General features: G+C 44.0%; 1 protein-coding gene across 1 annotated transcript in view; it reads right to left on the bottom strand.

Moving 5' to 3' along the window:
- SUN2 (Sad1 and UNC84 domain containing 2) overlaps positions 1-9,461 on the bottom strand; it is a 44,916-nt gene extending 35,455 nt beyond the window's left edge. Inside the window, exon 1 of the mRNA XM_060777058.2 lies at positions 9,249-9,461. The gene's annotated coding sequence lies outside the window, so the exon portion shown is untranslated. The remainder of the gene's footprint in view (positions 1-9,248) is intronic.
- Between the last annotated feature and the right edge of the window lie 8,008 nt (positions 9,462-17,469).

The following is a 17,469-nucleotide window of genomic DNA, read 5'->3' as shown; positions in this document are numbered from 1 at the left end:
CATGTGGTGTTTATTTTACTGAGCTGCTGTTCAGAAGATTTCACTTCCCTTTCTGTCCCTCTGGTCATTGGATTTTGAAAAAATTGGCTTGTGGAAACAAGGAGGATTTGTGATAAAGCTTCAGTGGAGACATATTTTCCCCATGGTAACTCTTCCAGGGGTGAATTTCCCTTGCTAAGGGTAGATTTCTCTCACTTCCTGTTGTCTCACCTCCATTCTTAACAATGAGTTGTTTATAAGTTGGATGTTTGTAACAACCCAGATTTCTGCTCAATCAAACCAAAGGCATATCTATTCAAACATGTTATGGTCATCCCCCAGATGTCTCTGGGAGCCCTAGAGCAGTGGTTCTCAACCTTCCTAATGCCGCGGCCACTTAATACAGTGGTGGTGACCCCCAACCATTAAATTATTTTGTTACTACTTCATAATTGTAATTTTGCTACCGTTATGAATCAGAATGTGAATATCTGATATGCAGGATATAGTTTCATTCACTGGACCAAATTTGGGAAATATACCCAATATCAAGCATATAGCCAAGGGGGGGGGGGTTTGAGGGGCTTCAGCCCCCCCTTAAATACTCAGGGTGGTTAGCGAGAAGGTCTTACTGGTACATTAAACTGTTATGTTTATTCATATCATGATCTGATTACCATGCTCAATATATCCCATATGCATGGGGGTATTGAGATAACGATACAAAAGGTTTGGTAGGGTAGATACTCATCCCCCCCCCCCAATCAAACTCATCCCCCCCCCCCCCGAATCAAAATCCTGGTTACGGGCCTGCCTGATATGGTTAAATTTGAATACTGGTGGGATGGGGGTGAGGATTGATTTTATCATTTGGGAGTTGTAGTTGCTGGGGTTTATGTTTCACCTACAATGAAAGAGCATTCTGAACTCCACCAATGATGGAATTGAACCAAACGTGGCACACAGAACTCCCATGACCAACAGAAAATACTGAAAAGGTTTAGTGGGCGCTGACCTTGAGTTTTGGGGTTGTAGTTCACCTACATCCAGGGAGCACTGTAGATTCAAACAATGAAGGATCTGGACTAAACCTGGCACGAATTCTTAATACTCCCAAATTTAAACACTGATGGAGTTTGAGGAAAATAGACTGACATTTGGGAGTTGTAGTTGGTGGGATGTATAGTTCACCTACAATCAAAGAGCCCCTTAAACCCCACCAATGATAGAATTGGGCGAACCCTCCCACACAGAACTCCCATGCCTTGAATGGACTCGCTGGCATGAGCCTCCCTCCAGCCTTGCATGCTCTCCCTCTCCCTCACTCGCACTTGTACACCACGCTGCCATGCACACCTGCTCTCCCCTTCCTGGTTGAAGGGGAGAGCAGGTGTGATAGGTTGGCCTTGGCTAAGAGGCCAACCAATCACAGCGAAGGAAGGCGGAAGGATTCAACGTATGTTTCCAAACAGGAAGAGGACAGCCTGAGAGATCTATTCCTTTAAGTCTTCCTTTAAGTAATCCTTCTCTGCCAAAGGGGTGTCTAAGAGTATCAGAAATATATGTTTCCTGCTGATCTTTGGAGAGCCCTCTGAAACCCCCTAGCAACCCCCCAGGGGTCCTGACCCCCCAGGTTGAGAAATACTGGTTTAAGGCAAGGTTTAGCAATCAAGCAGCACTCCAGGTGTTTTTGAACTGTATTCCCAGGATTCATCACTTTTGGCAATGTTGTCTAGATATGCTGGGATTCAGAGCCCAACAGATATCAAGCAGGCCACATAATTTTCATTGCAGGTTTCATGTAATGACAGCCAAAGTCTCATAACTTTAGAACATTTTTCCCATTCGAGAACTCCTTTTTAAGTCTTCCTTTAAGCCAGACATGCACTTGTTTAAGCAAGATTTAATTCAGTTGTGGCTATTATAAAAGCTTGGGAATTAGTGTTATGTTTTCTAAATATGATTACTGTTGACAACAACACAATCCTGCAGCATTACCATATCTTGGATTCACTCAACAAGTAAATGAAGCTCAACATGGCTGACCCAGCTAATCAGTAGAGTGAGGTACCTGCCTCAAACCGAAGATTTTAGGTGTTATAAAAGAGAGCTTATCGTTAGCTGCTTATTTATTATCATTATTATTGTATCTGTACTGTGGAATGTGTGGTTTTCTGCCTCCTGTGCAAAAATACTTCTGAGTATTGCTTACTTTAGGCGAATACGAGAATGGAGATGCCATTTTCTGTTTTGCACCAGGCAGCAAAAAATCTCAGGCTCCCCAAGAGGCTTACAACCATTTAAATTAGCATAAAGCCGCAGGAGAAATAAGCCAACTAATTCCCCATCGGAATTACAGTATGATCCCTTGTGCATGGATTTAATATCACAGTAACTTACCCACACTCCAAATATCCCCCTCTAATATTGTGTGGGTCTCTCTAGATCTTCTAGGACAATTCTATGGAATGCTTTCAGTCAAAATATAGGGTTTACTATGATCAAGTTTCAGGTTTCTACAGGATCTTAGATATGGGGAGTCATACTGTATTTCTCTTCTCCAACGTGGTGGAATGAGATTGAAGTGATCCAACACAGAGAAGGTAGTAGATGCAGGTCCCTTGCTTCTAAAGCATTGGTCCCCAACCTTTTTTTGATCAGGGACCATTCTGACCAGGGGCCACTCTCCAACATTAGTACCCCTTGACATTAAGTCTAGTTGTGCCCAACTCTGGAGGGTGGTGCTCACCTCCATTTCTAAGCTGAAGAGCTGGCGTTGTCCATAGACACCTCCAAGGTCATGTGGCCGGCATGACTGCATGGAGAGCCGTTACCTTCCCGCCGGAGCAATACCTATTTATCGACTCACATTTGCATGTTTTCGAACTGCTAGCTTGGAAGAAGCTGGGACTGACAATGGAAGCTCACACTGCTCCCCGGATTCAAACCTGCGACCTTTCTGTCAACAAGCTTAGCAGCTCAGTGGTTTAACCCACTGCGCCACCGGGACTACACCAAAAGGGTTACAAATCAGTTTTTGGTCAGCTTTAGATTCGGTTTGGTTATTTGGGGTGCTGATTCAGAAAACTGCATTGGATAGACCACATCAGCTCTAGTTTCTGATACAGAATATATGCCATCTAATAGTCGTCATCTGCCCGCCCACAGAAAACCATATTTGATAATCCTCGGCACTATAAGAGGGTTTCGCAAGACCAGCTACTCTTGTTGCAACTTTGTAGTAACAGTGAGACTGCAGACCATATTTTAATTCTTACGGACCACTAGTGGTCCACAGCTCATCCACCTCTCCCCGGATTCGAACCTGCGACCTGTCGGTCTTCAGTCCTACCGGCACAGGGGTTTAACCCACTGCGCCACCGGGGCCCCTTAATTAAAATTATTACAACCATATTGAGCCATAAAACATATGCAGCATTTAAATATTAAGACACAGAATTTAAACATCTTGGTATAAACATTTAAAAAATCACATAATCCAAAATTGCGGTCCGAAGCCATTCCAATTGTCAATAGATGGAGACTAAGTAAACAAGGGGACCTAGGGTATTTTTCCTAGTCTGGCAGGTGGAATTACAGTCAGACTGCCACAACTTTTGCTACATACAAGTGCATTTCTTGTGCGTCTCTGTCCGGCTGGCTTTAGCACGTGAGCTCAGCCGCTAACCAGGAGACAGACAAATCGCATACTCCCTACAGAGCATCATGAGTCAAATGCGTCTCTAAAGCTTGGCAGACTGGCAAAGCTCTTGGACAAGACAGGAACATGTGATCCGGCCAAGGCAAGGCCAGTCTGGAGCGAAGGCAAGCTCATCCCGCCCTAGAGGTACCCACTGTATTTATATATCTCCAGCTGCCTTCAAGGATTGGCTTGCCAAAACAGCCCAAACAGCAGAAACCTAGCCTGCCCGGCCGTGGCATAATCCCCAACCCCTTATATGGCTGTGAAGTCTGTGTTGCAGCTCCAGTCACAACAACAGAGAGAAAAGTCAGGCGGCTATGCTCTGGCAATCGCTTTTGAAACTTCACGCCTCAATTAATAAACCAGTTGGGTCTCTATCGTGCCACGGCCTGTGTCTCTCCTCCTACCATGAGGCTATACTCCACAGAATATATTCCTGTTATTTCTTCCATTCTAAGGTTTGCTATTTTGTCCATATAAACATCTCTATAAGAATAATAACAATAATAATGGATGGCTGTGAGTTCACTGGGCTGCATGGCCATGTGCCAGAAGCATTCTCTCCTGACATTTTGCCCACATCTATGGCAGACACCCTCAGAGCTTGAGGGGTCTGTTGGAAACTAGTGAAGTGAGGTTTTTAGTGGCCTTCCTCCAGGCAGCAACCAGCGAGATTTTGGAGCTGCAAGGCCATTAAATGCTAATAAATAAATAAATAAATGCATATTATTTGAAAACACAGAAATGCTGGACCACTCACACCTACCTCCAGCAGACAAGAGCTCTTTCTCCCACCCTGGACATTCCAGATATTTGAAAACACAGAAATGCTGGACCATTCTAACAACTTCCAGGTCAGACTACACAGAGAAGCCTTTGAAATCCACAAGCATGTGGACAATTTCAACAAAAAGGAAGAAAGCATGAAAATGAACAAAATCTGGCTAACAGTATTAAAAACACTCTAAAAACATAGCAGTAAAAAAAGAACAACACTCAAAAACAGGGGAATTCCAGACAAGAAACAAGCAGGACCAGCTAATCACCTCACAACGAAGGATTCCCCTGGCAGTAAAAAGCTAGACCTTGAAACTGCTAGGCCATTAAAGGCTAATTAAGGTGGCCAATTGCAACATTCACACTTGCCTCCAGCAGACAATTGTTCTTTCTCCCAGCCTGGACATTCCACAGATATATAAACCCCAATTTCCTAGTTTTAATAGGCCTCACAAAATATAATAATAATAATAATAATAATAATAATAATAATTTAAAAACTTTATACCCCGCCACCATCTCCCCGATGGAGACTCGGGGCGGCTTACATGAGGCCAAGCTCAAACAATAAATTACAGCAAAATAAAACTGAAAACAATAAACAACATTATAATTACATAAAACATATGAATGCATAACAATATAAAATTACAGTAAACACAACCACAGTGACAATGGGCAGGCTACATTTTTCTTGTAATGATTAAAAGAAAAACTCATTAAAAACTGATTAAAAACTCAGGTGAGATAAAGAGGAATCTGAGGATGCCTGCCATAGATGCAGGCGAAACGTCAGGAGAGAATGCTTCTGGAACTTGGCCATATAGCCCGGAAAACTCACAGCAACCAAGTGATTCTGGCCATGAAAGCCTTTGACAACACAGCAACAATAATAACAACACTTTATTTGTATTCTGCCCTATCTCTCCAAGGGGACTCTAAAAATGGGGAACATCTTGGAACCGTGGGTGCTGTTGTGTGTATTCTGTTGGTGGTACTGAAATGAGTGTCCATCTTGCAATTGATGGTGTCTTAGAAAAAAATATATAGTACTAGACTCTAGAGTGATCGTAACTCTATGCAAGACTGCATCCACACTGCAAGATTAATGTAGTTCTGTAATGTTTCTTTTACTTGATTGGTTTATTTATTTTATTGTGATGTTATTTTCTTGTATCACTGTAATGTATCACTGGACTTGACCTCATGTAAGCCGCTCTGAGTCCCCTTTAGGGAGATGGTGGCAGGGTATAAATAAAGATTATAATAATAATAATAATAATAATTATTATTATTATTATTATTATTATTTACAGTTCAGTACCACTATAACTGCCATGGCTCAATGCTATGAAATGGTGGGAGCTGTAGTGGTGTCTAGGCTTCTCTGCCAAAGTGTTAATGCCTCACTAAACTACAAATCCCATGGTCCCATGGCAATTAAAGTAGTGTCAAACTGCATTAATTCGACAATGCAGATGCACACCGAGGGCACTGAGGATTCCATCCTTTGCTGCCAAATCTCCCTCCCTTTCCACGTCTTTGGGGAATCCCATCCCTGACTTGGACATCTTGCAAACAGGTCCCGTTCCCATAATTTGACACCAGTCCACAAGAGACTCCTCCTCCTCTTCTCTTTCCAAAACCTGCAGCAAGCAGAGGAATTAACAGCAAATCCCCAAGTACAAAGGCATCTGTTCAGTGCTGTTAGAAAACCATGTTAATCCCGGGGGGAACTTGCTCAAAATCAAGATTGCTACTCCAGGGATCTGTGTTGGCCTCCTTTTGGAACAGAAGGAGAGAAAGAAGGAGCGCGATTCAAAGGGGACCGCTGTTTCGCTACTTCCTGCGCATCTTTCAAAGCCCTTCTCGCTTCCCTTCTTTCTTCCCTCTCTTCCGCCAGGGCCCTTCAAAGTGCAGAAAATCCAAAAAATACTAATAAAGAAGCTGTGCTTAGGTTTTCATAAAGGCAAAGCCCACTCTGACGCTCATTTCCAAGCCCTCTGTGAAGAAGGCACAGTTGGTTCAAAGCATAAAAGGTCAGAAGGAGGGCGGCGACAGGAATGTGCTGTGCATGAATCAAGGCATTTCCAGTTTGAATTGTGACATGTGCTCCGGAGGCTGTTTTCAAACAGACCTTTCAAACAAAACTCTAAAATCAGCAGGGCAATTAAAGAACAACACTCAGAAAACAGGGGAATTCCAGACATTAATCATTTAGGACCAGCTAACACCTCCCAACAAAGGATTCCCCCAGGCTTTGAGTCTACAAGATCATTCAATGCGAATCAAGTTGGCCAATTGCAACATTCACACTTGCCGCAAGCAGACAAGAGTTCTTTCTCCCACTCTGGACCTTCCACTGATATAGAAAACCCATTTGACAAGTTTCCAACAGACCTCACAATCTCTGAGAATGCCTGCCATAGATGCGGGCGAAACATCAGGAGAGAATGCTTCTGGAACATGGCCACACAGCCCGGAAATCTCACAGCAACCCAGTGATTGCGGCCATGAAAGCCTTAGACAATACATCAATCAGGATCAGCTAACACCTCCCAACAAAGGACCCCCCTAGGCAGGAAGCAGCCAGGCTTTGTAGCTACAAGGCCATTCAATGCTAATCAAGTTGGCCAACTGCAACATTCACACTTGCCGCAAGCAGACCAGAGTTCTTTCTCCCACTCTGGACCTTCCACAGATATATAAACCCCACTTGACTAGTTTCCAACACTTGCCTCTCAACCTCTGAGTATGCCTGCCATAGATGTGGGCGAAATGCCAGGAGAGAATGCTTCTGGAACATGGCCAAACAGCCTGGAAAACTCACAGCAACCCAGACCTTTCTCTCTTTCAGCCTGCCTTAAATAGGTGCCTCTACACTGGGTTGTTGTGGGTTATGAATGGTGGGAGTTGAAGTCCAAAACACCTGGAGGGCCCAAGTTTGCACATGTCTTGTTTAGAGTGTAGTCATACCTTAACTACTCCCCAAATGGGCATCTTCTAAGGAAGGGGTCTGAGGCTGTTTATGAATTGTGGGAGTTGAAGTACAAAACACCTGGAGGGCCCAAGTTGGCCCATGCCTGGTGTAGATACACACTATGTCTCTCACAACCTTTCTTTTCTCCATCTTCCTCACCCCTCTTTAGGATCATTTCCACCATAGCACTAATGCAGTTTGACACCACTTTAGTGGCTCAATGCTATGGAATCATGGGAGTTGTAGTTTGCCCTTCCTTTAGCTCAGCCTCTTTTCCCCATCTTCCTCTCTCCTCTTTGGGAGCATCTGCACTGTAGAATTAATGCAGTTTGACACCATTTTCGTGTCTCCATGCTATGGAATCACAGGAGTTCTAGTTTGCTCTTCCTTTGCCGTGGCCTCTTTTCTCCATCTTTCTCACCCCTCTTGGGGAGCATCTGCACCATAGAATTAATGCAGTTTGACACCACTTTATTGGCAAGTGGCTAAATGCTATAGAATCATGGGAGTTGTAGTTTGCCTTTCCCATGGTGCAGCCTCTTTTCTCCATCTTCCTCACTTCTCTTTGGGAGCATGTGCACTGTAGAATTAATAATAATAATAATAATAATTATTATTATTATTATTATTATTATTATTTATACCCCGCCACCATCTCCCCAATGGGGACTCGGGGCGGCTAACATGAGGCCAAGCCCAAAATTACAGCCTCTTTTCCCCATCTTCCTCACCTCTCTTTGGGAGCATCTGCATGGTAGAACTAATGCAGTTTGACACCACTTTAATAGCTGTGGCTCAAATGCTATGGAGTCATGGGAGTTGCAGTTTGCTGAGGCACAAACTCAGCATTCTCTGGGGTCAGAGAAGGCTAAAGAAACTACCAAACCCATAACATTGAGGCATAGGGGTTAAAGCGGTATCAAACTGGATTAATTCCACAGTGTAGATGCACCCCTCCTTGGCTGATTGAGGAAACTCCCTCCCATGTGCAATCACAACAAAAGCAGCGTGCGTGCAGAAAAGGAGGAAAATAATTGTGCCATAGATGTTAAAGTGGTATCAAACTGGATTAATTCCACCGTGTAGATGCACCCCTCCTTGGCTGCTTAAGAAAACTCCCTCCCATGTGCCATCACAACAAAAGCAGCTTGCGTGCAGAAAAGGAGGAAAATAAAAGAGAGGCACAATTGAGGCATAGGGGTTAAAGCGGTATCAAACTGGATTAATTCCACAGTGTAGATGTAGATGCACCTCTCCTTGGCTGCTTAAGGCAACTCCCTCCCATGTGCCATGACAACAAAAGCAGCGTGAGTGAAGAAAAGGAGGCAAAAAGAGAGGCACAACAATCCTGGATATCTAGAAATGACAACAATAACAATAACAACAACAAAACAATAATAATAATAATAATAATAATAATAATAATAATAATAATCAGCAACTTCTTGACCAAAGAGAGCAATGAATAAGTGGATGATAGAGAGAGAAAATGGGTAAAAGGCAACTTAAGTCCTTTCCAAGTAAAGAGAAGGAGTGTTGTTGGGGATGATGGGAGTTGTAGTCCAAAGCATCCTATAAAAAAGCATTTGGCTGGAGGGAAAATAATGTATTGGGTGGGGGGGAAAACATGTTCAGACAACACAAAGCGGAGGAGAAGGGGAAATAAAAGGAACCAAGCCCCCCAATTCCTCCTTTTCTTTGTTTCTTTTCCCTGCAAAGCGCGCACAAACTTTTAATCACCCAACAATAATCCCAATAATAATAATCATAAAGGAGGGGGGGGGGAGTCAAGAGAAAGAATAGCCTTACCACAATAATAATGATAATGATAATGATATGCAGGTAGGTCCTTTCTTTCCAAACAGCAGATCAGTTGGATGAGGCGGACAAAGCTCGTGGTCCTCCTAATTGAGTCAATTAATTAATCCGCCAAATCTGCTCCTGCTGCTGCTGCCGCTTTAAGTCCTCCAAAGGCACAAATGGCCTTGGCGCCTGTCAATCCCCACCAACAGGGGCCGCGCCTGGCCCACGCTGTCAATCACCGCCGGAGCGCCGCGCCGATTGGCCGGTTCGAACAAAAAAAATATGACAGGCGCCGCCCCGCCTCTTCGCCTGTTCTTTTCCAGCGTTGCGTAAGAAGCGGAGGGTTCAGTTGCGGCAGGGCTTGGCCCCGCCCATTGTCCCGCCCACCTGGTCGGCCTTGAAGTTTGATTCTTCATAAAGGGAGAAGGGAACAGCGCCCCCACCCTTCGCTCAGGCGAGTATGGGAACTGCATATTGTCAGAATTTTTTTGTTTTGTTTTGTTATTGTTCTATGAAAGGGTTGTAAGAGTAAAAGCCAGCAGTGGAATCTGCATGTGTCAGCCTTTAAAAGTACCAGACCCTGCAGGAGGAAATGGTCCCATTCCTACTGAAACCTAAATACTCTAAAATAAGCACAGTTGCCTTCTGATCTTGGATGCTAAGCAGTGTCAGCCCTGGCTGGTTTTTTGGATGGAGATGCAGATGCAGACTGTGGCCAGGAAATCAGAAGACGCTTACTTCTTGGGAGGAGAGCAATGTCCAGTCTCGATAAAATAGTAAAGAGTAGAGACATCAGACTGGCAACAAAGATCCATTGCCTAGTCAAAGCCATGGTATTCCCTGTAGTAACCTACGGATGTGAGAGCGGGACCTTAGGGAAGGCTGAGCGAAGGAAGATCGATGCTTTTGAGCTGTGGTGTTGGAGGAAAGTTCTGAGAGTGCCTTGGACTGCGAGATGATCCAACCAGTCCATCCTCCAGGAAATAAAGCCCGGCTGCTCATTGGAGGGAAGGATACTAGAGACAAAGTTGAAGTACTTTGGCCACATCATGAGGAGACAGGAAAGCCTAGAGAAGACAATTATGCTGGGGAAAGTGGAAGGCAAAAGGAAGAGGGGCCGACCAAGGGCAAGATGGATGGATGGCATCCTTGAAGTGACTGGACTGACCTTGAAGGAGCTGGGGGTGGTGACAGCCGATAGGGAGCTCTGGCGTGGGCTGGTCCATGAGGTCACGAAGAGTCGGAGATGACTGAACGAATGAACAAAAAAAAAGTACCATCTTCTATATAAATAAAAATGTAATGTTCGCTTGTGGGATTAACATAACTAAAAAAACACAGGACAAATTGAGACCAAATTTGGACACAATACACCTATCAGGCCAATGAGTGACCATCACTCATAAAAACACTGAAAAACACAGCAGAAGAGACTTAAAAAGCCAAAAAACAAAATTTACATTACAACGTATGCACAAAACCACACACACACACATATATATTTATATATATACATACGCAAACACACATATACACAGACTGGGTCACAGCAACGCGTGGCAGGGGACAGCTAGTATTTAATATATTCATATCCTTATATTACAATACTATTACTATATATTACTATATTGTTGCTATGGCCCAGTCTGTATATATGTGTGTTTGCATATGTGTGTTTGCATATGTGTGTGTGTGTGTGTGTAGTTTTGCGCATGCGCTATAATTTAATTTTTTTGTTTTTGGCTTTTAAAGTCTCTTCTGCTATGTTTTTCAGTGTTTTTATGAGTGATGTTCACTTGTTGGCCTGATAGGCATGTTGTGTCCAAATTTGGTGTCAATTTGTCCAGTGTTTTTTGAGTTATGTTAATCTCACAAATGAACGTTACATTTTTATTTATATAATTACATTCATATATAATATACAATTATTATATCATAATATTGTCCTTTTTATGCCTATACACACACACACACACTGCCATTATATTATAGCATTAGTATTATGTAATGTAGTGTACTATATCATGTGGTAGTATATATATTATATTACAACATTATTAATATTGTATTAATAAGACTGACATAAGATTAAATGTTTGGAGGATACGGACCTCCAAACCTTTTCCTCTGCCTCATATCGTAGCTTTCCTCTGTCTTTGGCATAAAATGAAATCTCCTGTTTTAGTGTCCTTATTCCTTCTCTGTCTCAAGGCCGCAGTCGAGTGTTTTGCAATTTTGTGGGCAGGTGGAGCTGAAATCAACAGAAGATAGTACTAGCCTTGCTTCACTTGGAGCAACAAGGAGAAAAAAAAATCCCTGCGTTTACTAGGAGCGGGAATGGAGCCAAATAGACTATTATTAGCATAATGAATTGTTAGCATTGTTTTGCTTCCTTTGGGGAACTCTTTTGCTTTTAATATCTCTGAGTGAAGAAAAAATGTGACTCTTTGCCTGGCATGCTAGATTTTTGGAGGGGAAAATGATGGTTGTTGTGTTGTATAGTATCTAAGATGATGAATGCTATAAGGTAGCATGGCCAGGGGTACATCTACACTGTAGAAAAGGCATGGGCAAACTTCAGCCCTCCCTCCAGGTCAGTGTTTCTCAACTTTCTTAATGCCGTGACCCCCATAATGCAGTTCCTCATGTTGTGGTGACCCCAACCATTTTTGTTGCTACTCGATAACTGTAATTTTACGACTGTTATGAATCGTAATATAAATATCTGATATGCAGGATGTATTCTTATTCACTGGACCAAATTTGGCACAAATACCCAATATGCCCAAATTTGAATACTGGTGGGGTTGGATTGATTTTGTCATTTGGGAGTTGTAGTTTCTGGGATTTATAGTCAATCTACAATCAAAGAGAATTCTAAACTCCACCAATGATGGAATTGAACTACACTTGATATACAGGACTCCCATGACATATAGAAAATACTGGAAGGATTTGGTGGGCATTGACCTTGAGTTTTGGAGTTTTCCTACATCTAGAGAGCACTGTGGACTCAAAAAATGATAGATCTGGACCAAACTTGGCACAAATACTCAATATGCCTAAATTTCAACACAGATGGAGTTTGGGGAAAATAGACCTTGACATTTGGGAGTTGTAATTGCTGGGATTTATAGTTCACCTACAATCAAAGAGCATTCTGAACCCCACCGATGATAGAATTGGGCCAAACTTCCTGCACTGAATCCCTGTGCCTTGAAGGGACTTGCTGGCGCGAACCTCCCTCCAACTTCACATGCTCTCCCTCATCTGCACATCCACATGCGCCTGCTCCCCTCCCCCCCCCCCCCCGAGTCTCAGAAACAGCCCTCCCCTTGGTTGAGAGGCCTGCCAATCACAACAGATGAGGGCTTTTGGTGGGAGGATTTGCCCTGTTTCCAAAAAGGAAGAGAAGGGCAGGTGGAGAGATCTTTAGCCTTCTCTGCCAAAAGGGTTCCTAAGACCATCAGAAATATATGTTTTCGGATGGATTTTGGTGACCACTCTGAAACCCCCTCGTGACCTCCCCAGGGGTTCCAATTCCCAGGTTGAGAAATGTTGCTCCAGGTGTTTTAGACTTCAATTCCCACAATTCCTAACCTTTTCCTTTTCCTCCTCAGCTGAGGGGAAAAGGAAGGGGCCCTAGGCAGTCAGAAATTGTGGGAGTTGAAGTCCAAAACACCTGGAGGGAGGGCCAAAGTTTTCCCATGCCTGGGGTAGATGTAGAGTTCAAACCACTGCAGGTTTAGAATCCCAAATTATGACCAATAGTCTCCACTAGGTTAGATCGATTTATATAGCGCATTAAAACAACCCAGTGATGTTTCCATACAGAGAGAGTGCTCCTAAGCACATGCTGGGGAGTTAACACCATCTAAGAATAACAAGAGTTTTTAAAAGCTCTTCTGTCCCCAGCTACACTTTTCTGTTGACATGAAAGGATGGAGAAAAACATCCTGCTCCATCTAGTGGAACTGGGAGAGAATTCATGTGCTCTGCCTTCAAAAACTCAGAGACGCTTCAGGAGTTAAAATGGTGCTGGTTCATTAGGACAAAATTCTCCATAGAAATGTATGCAATTTCATGTAATTTAAAATTTTACTTTGGGAGGCAGTGGGTTAGAAGTAAAGGGCATTGAGAAATTGCTGATGGTATGGAATGGTTTGATTGTGGTGTGTCACTCAAGGGAGGCAAAAAGGAAGACATCTATCATCAAAAAAGAGGGAAAGAGAATCCTAATTTGTATAAAAATATATAGAATACATAAAGAATACAGTTAACTTCACCACATTGGGGAAGAATGGCTAGATGAACCAGATTACTCCAATTACACTATGCAACACGATTTTTGTTCCGATGTTATAAATGTCATTTCCTAATTGGTTCAATCCTAAAAACATGGGGAAAGTTTATTAAACTGCAAAAACTTTGTTTTTGCGAGACTTCCTGCAACACATTTTGCTATAGTTTTTCAATAACTATCTCATAGAGTCTCAACAGAGTTTGTGGCATCCACAAAAACAACGTTTCTGGAATATAACAAGAATATAACAAGTACTTTCAAAGTAAGGACCCCACAATCAAACAGGAAACAACTCTTTCAAACCAGGAACAGATTTTTTCCCCAAAATGTTGTTACATAGTGTTATCTAATTTCTGCTTTTAGTCCTTCCTTCTGCACTTTCTCATGTTCTCTTCTATTCACTTATTTTCTTCTCAATTGACTTTTTCCAATTCACCTTTGGCTTCTTTGGCTTCTTCTTCTTTAACTCGCGGTTAGCACAGTGAGTTAAACCACCAGCTACAGTAAATCTTGCTGACTGGAAGGTTGGCGGTTCAAGCTGCAGGTTGGGGTGAGCTCCTGTTGTCAGCCCTAGCTTCTGCTTACCTAGCAATTTGAAAACAGCAAAGTGAATAGATAAATAGGTGCTGCTGTGGCGGAGAGGTAGAAGGCGCTCCTGAAGACATGCTAGCAATTTTATCAGGAAGGTGTCCATGGACAACAGGCTCTGCGGCGAGTAAAAAAGGAAACAACAGCACCTCCCCATAGCCAAGTCAAGCACAGCCTTCAGATGCCAAAAATGAAAAAGAGAGAAGCCTGCCTCTATGTATTGCCTATCTTTGCAAATTGTATAATGGCATTGAATATTTGCCGTATATATATTCTGTAATCTGTTCTGAGTCCCCTCGGGGGGATTCATAAGTTGCTTACCTGTAACTGTGGTTCTTTGAGTGTCGATCTGTGAAATTAGCACTGATGGGTCTTCCTGTGCGCCTGCGCAGAAATTCGGAATATACTATAGCTTTAATTGAGTTTTTTAACCTATAAGAAGCCCCGCCCACTCCCCCCCCCCCCCCCCGCACGTATAAAGGACCCACAGAGTGGTTTCACTTTAGTTCCTTAGCGCCAGACAGCAACCAAGGAAAAAACCAGAAAGGCATGACATAGAGGGGAGGATGGGCGGGTTCGTGCTAATTTCACAGATCGACACTCAAAGAACCACAGTTACAGGTAAGCAACTTATGATTCTTTGTCGTGTCGTCTGTGAAATGAGCACTGATGGGAGAATAGCAAGCTACTGACCTGGAGGTGGGTCATGCCACACAGGAGAAGAGTACGGCTCTGCCAAAGGCTGCGTCTTTCTTAGCCGCCAGGTCAAGCTTGTAATGAGACACGAACGTCGATGGCGTGGACCAAGTTGCTGCCTTGCAGATCTGGTCAAGAGGTACTCCACGAAGGAAAGCTTGAGAGGTAGAGACTGACCTAGTAGAATGGGCTGTAATGTGGAGTGGTAGTTCTTTACCTGCTAGCTGATAAGCCAGTCTAATGGTAGATATAATCCATGAGGCGAGTCTTTGGGAAGTCACTGGTTGACCTATGGCATCTTTTCTGTATTTAAGAAAGAGTCTAGGGGATTTCCTATATGATGCTGTCCTATGTATATAAAAAGAAAGTGCTCTTTTAACATCTAACGAGTGAAGTGTGACCTCTAACGGTGAGGTCGGGTTAGGAAAAAAGGCCGGTAAAGTGATGTCCTGGGACATATGGAAATGGGAGACCACTTTAGGCAAGAAGGTAACATCTGTGCGGAGGACTACTTTGTCCTCATGAAAACGAATATAAGGAGGGTCAGCTCGGAGGGCAGAGAGCTCACTTGCCCTCCTTGCTGATGTAACAGCCACTAGGAAAGCAGTCTTCCATGACAAATGGGATATTAGAGCGGAAGACATAGGTTCAAAGGGTGGTTTAGATAACTGGGATAAAACTAGTTCTAAGCTCCATGAAGGGGCAGGGGGAGAAACTGGAGGGTATAGGTTTTTGTAGCCTTTGAGGAACAATTGAACAAGGTTATCCTGAAAAAGGGACGGCAAGTCTTTCTTCCGTCTAAGGGAAGACAGGGCAGATGTGTAACATTTAACTGAAGAAAAGGAGAAGCCTTTAGAGGCTAGGTGAGAAAGGAAATCTAATATCAATGGGATGGAGGCCACAGAGGGGGCTCGGCCTGTACTTTCAGCAAATGATTTAAAGGTGGTCCATTTGTAAGCATATGCTTTATGTGTGGACGGCTTTTGAGCTGCTAGGATTATGCGGGACACACTGTCAGAAAGCGTCAGCGTGGTTTGATCCTCCACGCGGTTAGGTGAAGGGAGTGTGGGTCCGGGTGTTGTATTAGGCCGTTCTCGACCGTGAGAAGATCTGGGGATAGGTGGAGCCGGAGAAATTGGCCTTGAGAGAGTTGGAGGAGTGGAGTGAACCATGGTTGGTGGGGCCACCATGGTGCTATCAGAATGCAATTTGTATTGTCTGTAATTATTTTGGCTATAACCGAGGATAGGAGCGGGAGGGGGGGAAAGAGGTATAATAGGCCGGGGTTCCATTGGAAGAGGAATGCATCTCCGAGGCAACCTGGGAATGTGCGAGGGGGGAGTCGTGCGCAAAACAGGGGACAGTGAGTGTTTGTCGGTGATGCAAAAAGATCTATCTGGGGCATGCCCCAGAGATTGGAAATGACTTTGAACTTGGATGGGTGAAGCTGCCACTCGTGGTTGGTCTGTGTGGACCTGCTCAGTGAGTCGGCCAGAGTGTTGTCTTGACCCGGAAGGTGAATGGCAATCAGGAAAACTCTTTCTTCTATGCACCATTCCCAGATGCGGGTCGCTATGGAGAGCAGGGTCTGGGAGTGTGTTCCGCCCTGTTTGTTGAGGTAGTATTTGACGGTGGTGTTGTCCGTCACTACCTGGATTGTGTGATTGTATACAATTGGTTTGAAGGCTCTCAGTGCTTTTTCTACTGCAATAAGTTCTAGGGCGTTGATGTGTAGCTGACGCTCTGGTTTCGACCAGCGGCCGCTGATCTGGAGGTCGTTTATGTGTGCCCCCATCCCGATGTGGAGGCATCGGTCGTGAGGGCCATGGACGGCCTGGGTGGGTGGAAGGGCATTCCCCGGTTCACATTGTATCGCTTTGTCCACCATGATAGGGAGTCGAGGACAAGCTGTGGGGGGTGGAGGATAGTGTTTTGGGAGTCCTTGTGTGGACGGAACACTCTGAGGAACCAATTTTGGAGGGGTCGTAGCCGTAGACGGGCGAAGGGAGTAACAGTGGTGGTAGATGACATATGGCCAAGGATGGACTGGATGGCCCATGCGGAGGCGCACTTGCGATTCTGGAGGTCCAGAATGGCTTGTCGAAGGTTGTTTAGGCGGTCTTCTGGGAGGTAGGCCTTTCTGAGCGTAGAGTCGAGGACAGCTCCTATAAACTGTATTCGTTGAGACGGGAGAAGGTGAGATTTTTCTTGGTTGACAATCAGGCCCAGGTCCTGTAGAAGACATAAAGTGTAATGAATGTCAGATGACAGTTCAGAGTGAGATCTAGAACACAAAAGCCAGTCGTCCAGGTACGGGAAGACCGTAACCCCCTGTTGGCGGAGATGTGCCGCTACAACAGTCATACATTTAGTAAACACCCTGGGAGAGGTACAAAGTCCGAAAGGGAGCACATTAAATGAGAATATTTGGCCATCTATTGCAAAACTGAGAAATTTGCGATGTTGGGGTCGAATTGAGATATGGAAATATGCATCTCGGAGGTCTATGGTTGCTAACCACGCTCCTTCTGGGAGGAAGGGAAGTATGTTGGGAAGAGTGACCATCCGAAACTTACGAGGTGTTATAAAGGTATTGATTTTACGTAAATCTAGGATAGGGCGGAGTCCTCCATCCCGTTT

The sequence above is a fragment of the Anolis sagrei genome, chromosome 5, assembly GCF_037176765.1.
Source record: "Anolis sagrei isolate rAnoSag1 chromosome 5, rAnoSag1.mat, whole genome shotgun sequence".
Classification (NCBI taxonomy): domain Eukaryota; kingdom Metazoa; phylum Chordata; class Lepidosauria; order Squamata; family Dactyloidae; genus Anolis; species Anolis sagrei.
Note: the sequence above shows the minus strand (reverse complement) of the source record. Positions and strands in the feature narration are given on the sequence as shown.